Here is an 11,606-nt window from a genome sequence, read left to right as displayed (position 1 = left end):
AATATATTTACCATTGAAGTGCTTGTCTTTCCTTTCACCTTTCTCACCACCCTTGCAATTCGAATGCTGTGGATTAAGAGCATTACACGGCCTGTTTCTAAGAATAAGGTTCTTAGCTGATCGGATTAATCAGCTTTCATCAGTCACTTCTTCTTTGCAGCTCATGAAATATTGGCAATATTTGGGGAGGAGTCCAGACCAACAAAATGGTCAATTGAATATGATAAGGGGGAGAGGTAAGAATTGACTTTGTCTGTGTAGAAGGAGATGGAGGAAAAAGGGAGAGAAACAGCTGGGGGAAGTTTCGTCAGCAAGACACTGGAGTGGCTGATTAAAAAGGAATTAGTTGTGGATATTCTGGAACAACAAATCTCTCTGAAAACTGACAAGAATCTTCCTGAGTGGTAACCATTTACCTTTCAAGCAACAAAGCCTGGTGAACTTTATCAATGTTAAATTCTATGCACAATATAAGAATTGCCTGCAACCAGTGAACTTGGAGGAGTGAGAAGTGAGAATGGACTGTGAACCAAATAACTTTTCTGAACTTTTTACACACACGTGCGGTTAGAATTAGAAGGGGGTTGAGTTAGGTTAAGTATGTCAATAGTGATAAGTTAAAGCTTGATTCTATTTTCATGTTTAAAGATAATTAAAAGCAATTTTTGTTTAAGTAACCATTTGTCATGGTGAATATCTATTGCTGTTGGGTTTTGGGGTCCTCTAGGCTCGTAACACCAGTCTCTGAGTGTCTTTGGAAACTTTGAAGAATGCCTCCAAGGACTTCATGTAGGTGTTAATTGGACATGCTGTGGAGAAATGGATTATTGTTTTGGAAAGCAACAAATGAATAAACTCAGAAGATTAGGTCCGGAGCCGCAGTCTGTCTGAGTGCAGTTGGCTGTTCTAAGAGGGTCATGTGGTTTTCTCTGAGGGTGAGAGAGAGAGAGAGAGTTCAGATCTACAGTTCAGCAGCAACTGGGACTGGAACAGGACAAGCTGGCAAACTTGTGGAAAAACCCCATTTTGAAGACAGGTTCTGAGTTTTTAGTTCAGCCTGGTCAAAGCCCTTGTGGTCCATACAAAAAGAGATGGCTGGTTGCATAATGTTTTACTTGTAATAAGGGAAACAAAAAAGGACTCTGGTGACCTGAAAGAAAGAGGTTATCATCTAGAAAACCCTGATGGGGCAAGTTACTTTAGCAAGACACTGAAGTGGCTGATCAGAAGGAATCAGTTGTGGGTGTCCAACGAGCAACAAATCTCTCTCTGAAAACCAACAAGAACTTTCCTGTGTGGTAACCGTTTGCCTTACAAGCACCAAAGCCTGGTGAACTTCATATAAGAATTGCCTGATACAGGTGAACTTGGAGAAGTGAGACTGGACTGTGAATCAAAGAACTTTTCTGAACTTACACACACATTACATGTATGTGCACTTATAATTAAAAGGGGGTTAAGTTTAGAGTTTGATCCTGTTTTCATGTTTAAAGATATCTTTGTTTAAATAACCATTTGTCTTGGTGAATTTCTATTGCTGCTGGGTTTTGGGGTCCTCTGGGCCCATAACATTGGGCTGTTTCTGGACTCACACACACAGACATCCAGAACTGCTGGAAGACCATAATCTTCGTGAAATAATGTAAATCCATAAAGGGTGACAATGCTTACATGGAGTGTTACCAGCCTGGGTGAAGGTTGCCAAGGTAGGATAGCCTGAGAGTTTAACACAAGATTAAAAAATTTTAAAACCAGGTGTTTGTTCAGTGGAAACCGAAGATAGGGTGAGTTCAGAAGGACAGGTTGGTCCCATGGACCCTTCACTGATAGCTGGAAGGTAATGGAAATTGATCTTTGATTGCTAAGAATTTGTTAATCTGTGAGCTGGCCTCCTACAAAACTCTTGCAGACCCTTTGGTCTGTCCAAAACATACTGATCTTGCTGCACGCTGAGACATCAGTGAGGGAATGCTGTGACTGGCACTTTCCAGGCTCCAGCTGTACGTGCAGAGAGACGCACTGAGGATTAGCGCAGCCAATGTGTGGGCACTGTGGGTTAATGACTACGGTTTGCAGTCCTGTCAGCAGGCACTGAAGGTCTGAGATTGAGGGAAAGCCCCTCAAATAGAGGGGGTGGGAAGAAAGGTGCCATAGTGGTGGCAATGCGTTAAATAAAATCAATGTACAGTGATGGAAATATATGGAAACAACACAAAGAATGCAAAAAGACTGAAGTTTTCTTTTTGTAAGTAATTTATTTCGAATAGAGTCTAACAGCAGATGGCAGTGAAATGCTACAAATCAATATATAGGTTGTCTCCAGCTGTTCTCTTCTGCTGCACTATCCTGTTCAACCATTGTGAAGCCCACTTGTTGATTTGGATAAAAGGTGGATGAATTCTTTAACATGGATTATTTCCTTGAAAATGTAAAGTCCACTGTTTAATAACTTTGGCCTCCTCAAGTTGTGGCTTTTATTATTTGTGAGAAAAAGGCAATTTTTCACATAATTTTAATCATGGGCAAACAAAAGAGACAAGTAAACTGGCTAAACTAAAAGGTGCAGGCTATTGTGAAATAATCCAGTTATGTGCTAACTAGCTACATTGTGCAGTAAAATCCATGTTATATGGAATTCAAGCAACTGCCATCTTCAAACATTTGCAAACAAATTATGGAAAATAAATAGTTAAAATAAATGTAATTTAAAATTATCACCCCTTAGTTCAGTAATCTGCCATTCTGCATAGGCCTCGGATACCAGGGGTTTTACTATATTTGGCAATGTTAGCCCATGTGTATTGATTTACAACCAAATTCAGAAATATTTTGATGTGAAGTGTGTACAAGAAATTGTGTGGTTTGTAACAATATTGATAAAAGGAGCTCGTTCACTACCATCATTCAGAATTTCAAGTTAAAGTTTATTGCAGTGTCTACCAAGTACAATGAAATAGTTCATTTTGTGTGCTATCTGGCAGGAAAACTTGCACATAAATACAACAAATAACACACAGTATAGAATGCAGAGTTACAGAGAGAGATGGATTTTTTTTTACTATTAAACCACACAGGAGATTTCACTTTCCAATACTTTTAAAAATATAAATATTTATAGAGACCTATAAAAGAAAGGGAATGTTTGAGATTCATTTAAATTTTAATACCAACAGTTTATAAATATGGGCTTCATATTTTACAAAATGCATGATATTTATCTCTTAGATTGTAAATAATTTTCTCAAGTGGAATACAAGTCCAAACTTCTGCATGCCTTCTATCTATTGCCAAATCAATAACTGACTTCCAAGTTATAGCAATACATTTCCTAGCTATTGCCAAGGAAATTTTAACAAATTTTACTTGATACATATTCAGTTCTAATTTAGGGTTAATCCTTCGAATACCTCCCAGTAAAAATAACATTGGATCCTGTGGGAATCTTCATGAAAAAACAGTGACACCTCAGTACTTTCTTCAATGAATGATCCTGGCTCCTAGTTTATTTTTTAATCCAACAATCCATGGTTCTTAATACAGTATTGCACGCTTGGACTATCTTTCAGATTAAATTGTAAAATAAGGTCAGCTTTGCGCCAAAAGAAATCCGAGTCTCGTTGGTTGAAAATTATGCGCTGCTGACATCTTTTTGTTTTCCTAGTGGGCAACTGCGGCTGTCACAGAAACACAGTGATTTAAAGGCAGAGGTAAAAGGTAATTAAAAGAAAAACAGGTCGATTGGTAGATAGTTATTACTTCCTGCCATTTCTTCCGTGGAATCCCTTCGCCTTTCTATGGAACCCAGTTTGGGAAACGATGCTCTAAACCTTTCCTATCTGTACCTGTCCTAATGTCTTTGAAACCTAGCAATTGACTCCGCTTCTACCAGTTCTTCTGGCAGCTCATTCCATTTGCCCACCATCCTCTGTGTGAAGATACCCCTGGGGTTACTTTAAATCTTTCCCCTCTCACTGTACATGGATGCCAGCAAGTTTTAGATTCATCTGCTCTGGGGAAAATCTCTGATTATTTACCTTAACAATACCACTCTTGATTTAGGTCTCCCTGTTGCCTCCTATGCTCGAGGGAGAAACATGGGGTGATTATTAATGGAAATGAACTGATGTCTTCACATGTCAGATGTATATCATTAAATATTGAAGTATGTTGGAACTTTGACTGCATGTTTTGACAAGTTTGATTTGAAAGTTAACAAGCTGTATGTTTTTTGAATGAATGCCCATGATGTTGATTAACTAGAAAAGTGCCTGCAGTTCTGTCACAAATGTGATGGGTGCTGTAATTCTTGCCAGGACGACAAGCAGCTTGTATTGGTTCCTGTAGATTTTTTTTTCTCTCTATGGTTAATCCTATCTCCATTAAGTACACAATGTATTTCCACAAAAATAACCCACAGGCTACATCTAAAGCAACAAGCACATACCTTCTGTTTGTGTTGTATGCAAGAGTTTTGTGGGGAGCCAGCTCACAGATTAACAAATTCATAGCAATCAAAGATCAATTCCCATTACCTTCCAGCCATCAGTGAAGGGTCCATGGGACCAACCTGTCCTGAACTCACCCTATCTTCGTTTCCACTGAACAAACACATGGTTTTAAAATTTTTTAACCTTGTGTTAAACTCTCAGGCTATCCAACCTTCACCCAGGCTGGTAACACTCCACGTAAGCATTGTCACCTTTTACATTATTTCACAATAATTAGCAGTGGAACCTGACAGCTTTCTAAGTTTTGGTATTTTCTCTCTTGAGGCCATTTCGGATCAGGCCTCTGCCTAGAAACTGGCTACGGGGCAGATCCAAAATCTTGAACTTACCATTTCAGACTGCAGTCCAAAAAGGCTGCTCCACCATCCCTTTCAAAGGAGAGGCTCCTCGTAGTGCCCTCCGCATCCCCATGGAAGTGGGGAAACGGGTGCCATAGCGCCACCTGTCATCAATACACAGCAGAGCAATGACCATCTTCTCTACCCATAATCAATCCCCCATGCAGCTGAAACTGTTCTATGGTTCCCAGAGCAGTTCTAGCTGCGTGGGGGGGGGGGGGGGATTATGGGTAGGGACGTTGGCCTTTGCTCTGCTGTGTTTTGAGCTGCAGACAGCAGCCCCGGAGGCCGAAGTGGCCCGGTGTGGCTCTCCCAGCCCACATCGGCTTCCCCCTGACAGTCCCCGCTGCCCTGCCTATCTCCACTGCTCCCACTGCCCCACCAGTCCCTGCTGCCCCGACCGCTCCCACTGCCCCACCAGTCCCTGCTGCCCCGACCGCTCCCACTGCCCCACCAGTCCCTGCTGCCCCGACCGCTCCCACTGCCCCACCAGTCCCTGCTGCCCCGACCGCTCCCACTGCCCCACCAGTCCCTGCTGCCCCGACTGCTCCCCCTGCCCCACCAGTCCCTGCTGCCCCGACCGCTCCCACTGCCCCACCAGTCCCTGCTGCCCCGACTGCTCCCCCTGCCCCACCAGTCCCTGCTGCCCCGACTGCTCCCCCTGCCCCACCAGTCCCTGCTGCCCCGACTGCTCCCCCTGCCCCACCAGTCCCTGCTGCCCCTGAATTGGAGGAAGAGGGGTGAGAGGCAAGATGGGTCGTGGCCTGATGGCATCATCAGCCTGCCTCCAAACAGCCGGCCAGCGCAGCTGCCATATAACCACTTACAGCACAGAACAGGCTAGTTCGGCCCTACTAGTCCATGCCGTAGCAAATCCCCACCCTCCTAGTCCCACTGACCAGCACCCGGTCCATACCCCTCTAGTCCCCTCCTATCCATGTAATGATCCAGTCTTTCCTTAAATGTAACCAATGATCCCGCCTCGACCACGTCTGTCGGAAGCTCATTCCACATCCCCACCACCCTCTGCGTAAAGAAATTTCCCCTCATGTTCCCTTTATAATTTTCCCCCTTCAATCTTAAACCATGTCCTCTAGTTTGAATCTCCCCCACTCTTAATTGAAAAAGCCTATCCACATTTACTCTGTCCCTTTTAAAATCTTAAACACCTCTATCAAGTCCCCCCTCAATCTTCTACGCTCCAGAGAAAAAAATCCCTAGTCTGCACAACCTTTCCCTGTAACTCAAACCTTGAAATCCTGTCAACATTCTCGTGAACCTTCTCTGCACACTCTCTATTTTGTTTATATCTTTCCTATAATTTGGTGACCAAAACTGTACACAGTACTCCAAATTTGGCCTCACCAATGCCTTGTACAATTTCACCATAACCTCCCTACTCTTGAATTCAATACTCCGATTTATGAAGGCCAACATTCCAAATGCCTTCTTCACCACACCATCTACCTGAGTATCAGCCTTGAGGGTACTATTTACCATCACTCCTAAATCCCTTTGTGGCTCTGCACATCTCAATAGCCTACCATTTAATGCATATGACCTATTTTGATTTGCCTTTCCAAAATGTAACACCTCACACTTATGTGTATTAAATTCCATCAGCCATTTCTCAGCCCACACCTCCAGCCTTCCTAAATCACCTTTTAATCTACAGTAATCTTCCTCACTGTCCACAACACCACCAATCTTTGTATCATCCGCAAACTTGCTTACCCAACTCTCCACCCCTACCTCCAGATTGTTAATATATATAGCAAACAATAGTGGACCCAGGACTGATCCCTGAGGAACTCCACTAGTAACCGGCCTCCAATTGGACAAACAATTTTCTACCACTACTCTCTGACACCTCCCATCCAACCATTTCTGAATCCATTTCACTACCTCCTTATTTATACCTAATGCCTCCACCTTTTTTCTTAACCTCTTGTGGGGAACTTTGTCAAAAGCTTTACTAAAGTCTAAATAGACAACATCCACAGCTTTCCCTTCATCAACCTTTTTTGTAACCCCCTCGAAAAACTCAATCAGGTTTGTCAAGCATGATCTACCCCTGACAAAACCATGCTGATTACTCCCTATCAATCCCTGTACCTCCAAATATTTGTAAATACCATCCCTCAGAACACTTTCCATCAACTTGCCCACCACAGACGTCAGACTTACAGGCCTATAATTCCCAGGTTTACATTTGGACCCTTTCTTAAACAGTGGAACCACATGCGCAACCCTCCAATCCTTTGGCACTACCCCCGTGGCCAGTGACATCCTAAATATCTCTGTTAATGGTCCCACTATCTGTCCACAAGCCTCCCTGAGTGTCCTTGAGAATATTTTGTACGGTCCCGGAGATTTATCCACCTTTATCTTTTTCAACACAGCCTTCACGACCTCCTCGGTTATCCTTATATGCTTCATGACCTCCCCACTATTTTTCTTTACTTCAACTGGTTCAATATTTTTTTCCCTAGTGAATACCGAGGCAAAGAAATCATTCAAAATTTCCCCCATTTCCTCTGACTTCTCACTCAGCCTACCCTCGCTATCTACAAGGGGTCCAATTTTATCCCTCACTAATCTTTTACTTTTAATGTACCTATAGAAACCCTTTGGATTTATTTTTACTCTGTCTGCCAAAGCCTCTTCGTGTCTTTTTTTGGCCTTTCTAATTTCTTTCTTAAGATTCCTTCTACACTCCTTGTAGTCCTCCTTCAACTTCTCAGCTCCCTGCTCTTTGATTTAGAAAACAATCTTGAACACATTTAACGAACTCTAGCCCATCCAGCCCTCTAACTGTGTGGGTATCCCAATTAATGTGAGGGAAGTTAAAATCTCCCATGATCACTACCTTATGATTCTCGCACATACACGCCAATTCAGATCGATTGGCGGATGGCTGCGCTGCGGAGATTATCCCTCTCGGAGAGAGGTTAGATTATGTGGCTTGGAGACCATCTCTGCACATTCAGAGAGGTAGGTCATTCTGTGTTTTGGGAGATATTTTTACCTATCTGAAATGGCCTTCTTTTAACTTTATAACTCAGTTTAAGACTAAATCTTTGATTACCACTTTTGATCAGGATAATGATACAAAGAAGATAAATGGCTGTGCACCATTATAAAAAAATGATAATATTACTTCAGATCCAGTCCCTGGTCTGATTTCCGGATTGTTAAATCTTTTTGGAAGGTTGCTTCACTCTCTGTGTATTTGGGAATTGGTTATGTATAACTCAAAGGGTGGAATGCTGTTATGGAGACTAAATCATCTTCACTCTGTAGCAATATATGGAACACTGGAGTTCCTGGAGGAAACCCACCCGGACATGGGGAGAATGTACAAACTCCTTACACACAGTGTAGGATTTGAACCCCAGTCTCGATCACTGTTGCCGTATCAGCATTGCACTTACAGTCTCCCAATCCTGATCCATCATTTAAGAAGATCATGGCCAATCCAATCTTGGTCTCGGTTCTGTTTTCCTTCTTCTCTGCACTACTGACTCCCTGAAATATCCAAAATCTGTCTGCCTCAGTTTTGAATAGATACAGTGGTTGCAATGTCACAGCATTCTTGTGTCAATTTGAAATAATCACACCCCTCTCTGGGAAGAAAAAATAAATCATTTTGGCCTAAAATTGCTTCTTCTAAAACAATGCCTCCAGTTCCACATTCCTCCAAAAAAGGAGAAATTTCCTCACCACCTAGCTGTTCAATCACCTCGGAATCAATATTGGGACCAACATTGCACAGAGGACAGTGAAGGAATGGACGCGATGTCCATGCTGACTGTAATGCCAATTTAACCTAATCCTATCTGAATATCCCACAATTCTTTGCCTGCTGATTTGTGATGATCTATCACATCTGCTTCCACTGCTGCCCCCAACATTCCAAAACCTACCACTCATTGTGGAAAAAATACCTCTCACATTTCCTTCAAACTTTCTTCCTCTACATTAAAGCTATGCACTGTGGTATTGGACATTTTCACATTGACAAAAAAAGCCTCTAACTACCCATCTCTGGCCCTTCTAGATCTACATCAGTGATTCTCGACCTTTTTCTTTCCACTCACATCCCACTTTAAGTTTTCCCTCTGCCATCGGTGCTCTGTGATTAGTAAGGGATTGCTTAAGGTAGGATGTGAGTTGCAAAGGAAGGTTGAGAATTACTGCTCAAGACCCAATTGTTACTGAAATATTTTGCTTGAGAAAAATTGTCATCGGCCCATTTCCTTTGGAGTTCTGAAACCATGCACATAATGAGTCAATGAGGTACGATTAAAACAGTGGTTTTCAAACTTTTTCTTTCCACCACATACCACCTTAAGCAATCTCTTACTAATATAACCATGTAACAGTTGACAGCATGGAAAAAGGCCATATCGGCCTTACGAGTCCACACCGGTTCACTTGAACAACTCCACTAGCTTCCCCCTCCCATTCTCTGCCCATAACCCTCCAACCCCCTCATATCCATGTACACATCCAACCTTCTCTTAAATGACAGAAAGAGTCCTGCCGCAACTATCTCCTCTGGAAGATCATTCCATTCTGCCACCATTCTCTGAGTGAAGAAGCATCCACTAACATTTTTTCTAAAGTTTTGTCCCCTTACAATTAACTTATACCCTCTTGTTCCAACCTCCCCTGCCCTCAGGGGAAGAGTCTACTCATGTCTAGTCTATCTATTCCCTTCATAATTTTAAATACCTCTATCAAGTCCCCTCTCAACCATCTACATTCCAATGAATAAAGTCCCAGTCTCCTTAATCTTTCTCTGTACTCTGGATATTGTAAGCCAGGCATCATCCTTGTAAATCCTCTCTGCACCCTCTCCACCTTATCTATATCCTTCCTATAATTTGGAGACCAGAACGGAACTTAATACTCCAAACCTGGCCTCACCAACACCTTAAACAGCCGCAGCGTCACTTCCCAGCTCCTATACTCTATGATTTATGAAGGCCAGCATACCATATGCCTTCTTAACCACCCTGTCTACATGGGAATCACAGAGCACTACCACATAGTAGTATGTAAGTGAAAAGATGGACTTCCAGACATGCTTCAATCTAGTTGCACCCCAACCACCAATGCTTCAGAGTAAACAATTTTTACATTTAGATCTACAGAGGAAATGTTTGCCTAACTTTTCCTTCTAAAAATACTATCCAATCCAGGCAATATCCTGGTGAACTTCTTCTCCATCCTCTCTGAAGTCTTCACATCCTTCTGGTATCGTGGTGATCCAAAATACACACAATACCCCAAAGTGGTCTTACTATAAGTCATAGAACACTGCAGCACAGAAACAGGCCCTTCAAAGCTATTTTACTGCCTAGTCCCACTGTCCTGTAGCCAGACCGTACCCCTCCCATCCTCATACCTGTACAAATTCTTCATAAATATCAAAATTGAGCCTGCATTTGTCACTTCAGCTGGGAGCTGGTTCCAAACTCCCATCACTCTCTTCATGAAGAAGTTCTCCCTTTAAAGTTTTCCCCTTTCACCCTTACCCCATCTCGACTTGTTTTTCAGTCACCTAACCTCACTTCTCAACTTCTGTAGTGTGACTGAGAGCACTCAAGACCAGAGAGAGTACAGCATGCTTTTATTCAGTGAGAATAACAGATCCAGAGTTTATGTAAGGATATTCAGGGGTGGAGTCAGGGGAGGGGCCAGTCCATGGGACATCACATCAGTAGTGAATTCTCAGTTCACTACAACTTCTAATCTCAATTTTCTGAATGATAAATGCCTTACCTCTTCTATTGTATTTCAGTGAGCTGAAGATTTGCACGCCAAGATCCCTCTGTATAATAATGCCCCTAAAAGTCCTGTCACATGCTGAATACTTTCTTCTTACATTTGATCTCTCAGATTGCACTTCAGCACAGATTAAACTCTTCTGCCATTTCCCGTCCATATTTGCTGTATTCTTCGTAACCTCCACTATTCATAACTTCCCCAGTTATTTTGTGCTGTCTAATCAGACCACCTACATTATTTTCTAAAACTTATGTATTTCTTCTTTGGCTTGGCTTCACGGACGAAGATTTATGGAGGGGTAAAGTCCACGTCAGCTGCAGGCTCGTTTGTGGCTGACAAGTCCGATGCGGGACAGGCAGACACGGTTGCAGTGGTTGCAAGGGAAAATTGGTTGGTTGGGGTTGGGTGTTGGGTTTTTCCTCCTTTGTCTTTTGACAGTGAGGTGTATTTATTTATGTATTTATTACCATCTCAAAGGTCCTAGCACTGATCCTTGTGTAACATCACTAGTCACAGACTCCCAGTCGGAGTAACACCTATCTATCATTGCCTTTAATGGCTAGGCAAACCTTGAATTCAAACTACTAAGTCTCTGTGGTCCCTATCTACTGTATATTAATCTTCTGGATCAGCCTACCATAATGGACCGTAGGCAACCACCACTGCCCTACCCTCATCAATCATCTTTGGAGCTGTGGAATTGTTCTTGCAGTGAAACTCAAAATTCTGCAGGCGCTGTGATTGAAGTAGAAACACAAAAATGCTGGAGGAACTCAGCAGATCTTGCAGTGTTCATAGGAAGTGAATATAACCAGCCTTTCAAGCCTGAGCTCTTTGCCGAGGTTCTAACACCCCAAATGATAAAATAAAGGCCTTAGGCAATTTTCTTCTTTGCGCGATACTATTCTCACTCTAATACGATATTTTCTTAACTACTATATGAAACTGCCAAGATAGCAGATCA

This window comes from Narcine bancroftii, chromosome 6 (assembly GCF_036971445.1).
Source record: "Narcine bancroftii isolate sNarBan1 chromosome 6, sNarBan1.hap1, whole genome shotgun sequence".
NCBI lineage: Eukaryota > Metazoa > Chordata > Chondrichthyes > Torpediniformes > Narcinidae > Narcine > Narcine bancroftii.
The sequence above is the reverse complement of the archived record's forward strand: the minus strand, read 5'-3'. Positions refer to the sequence as shown.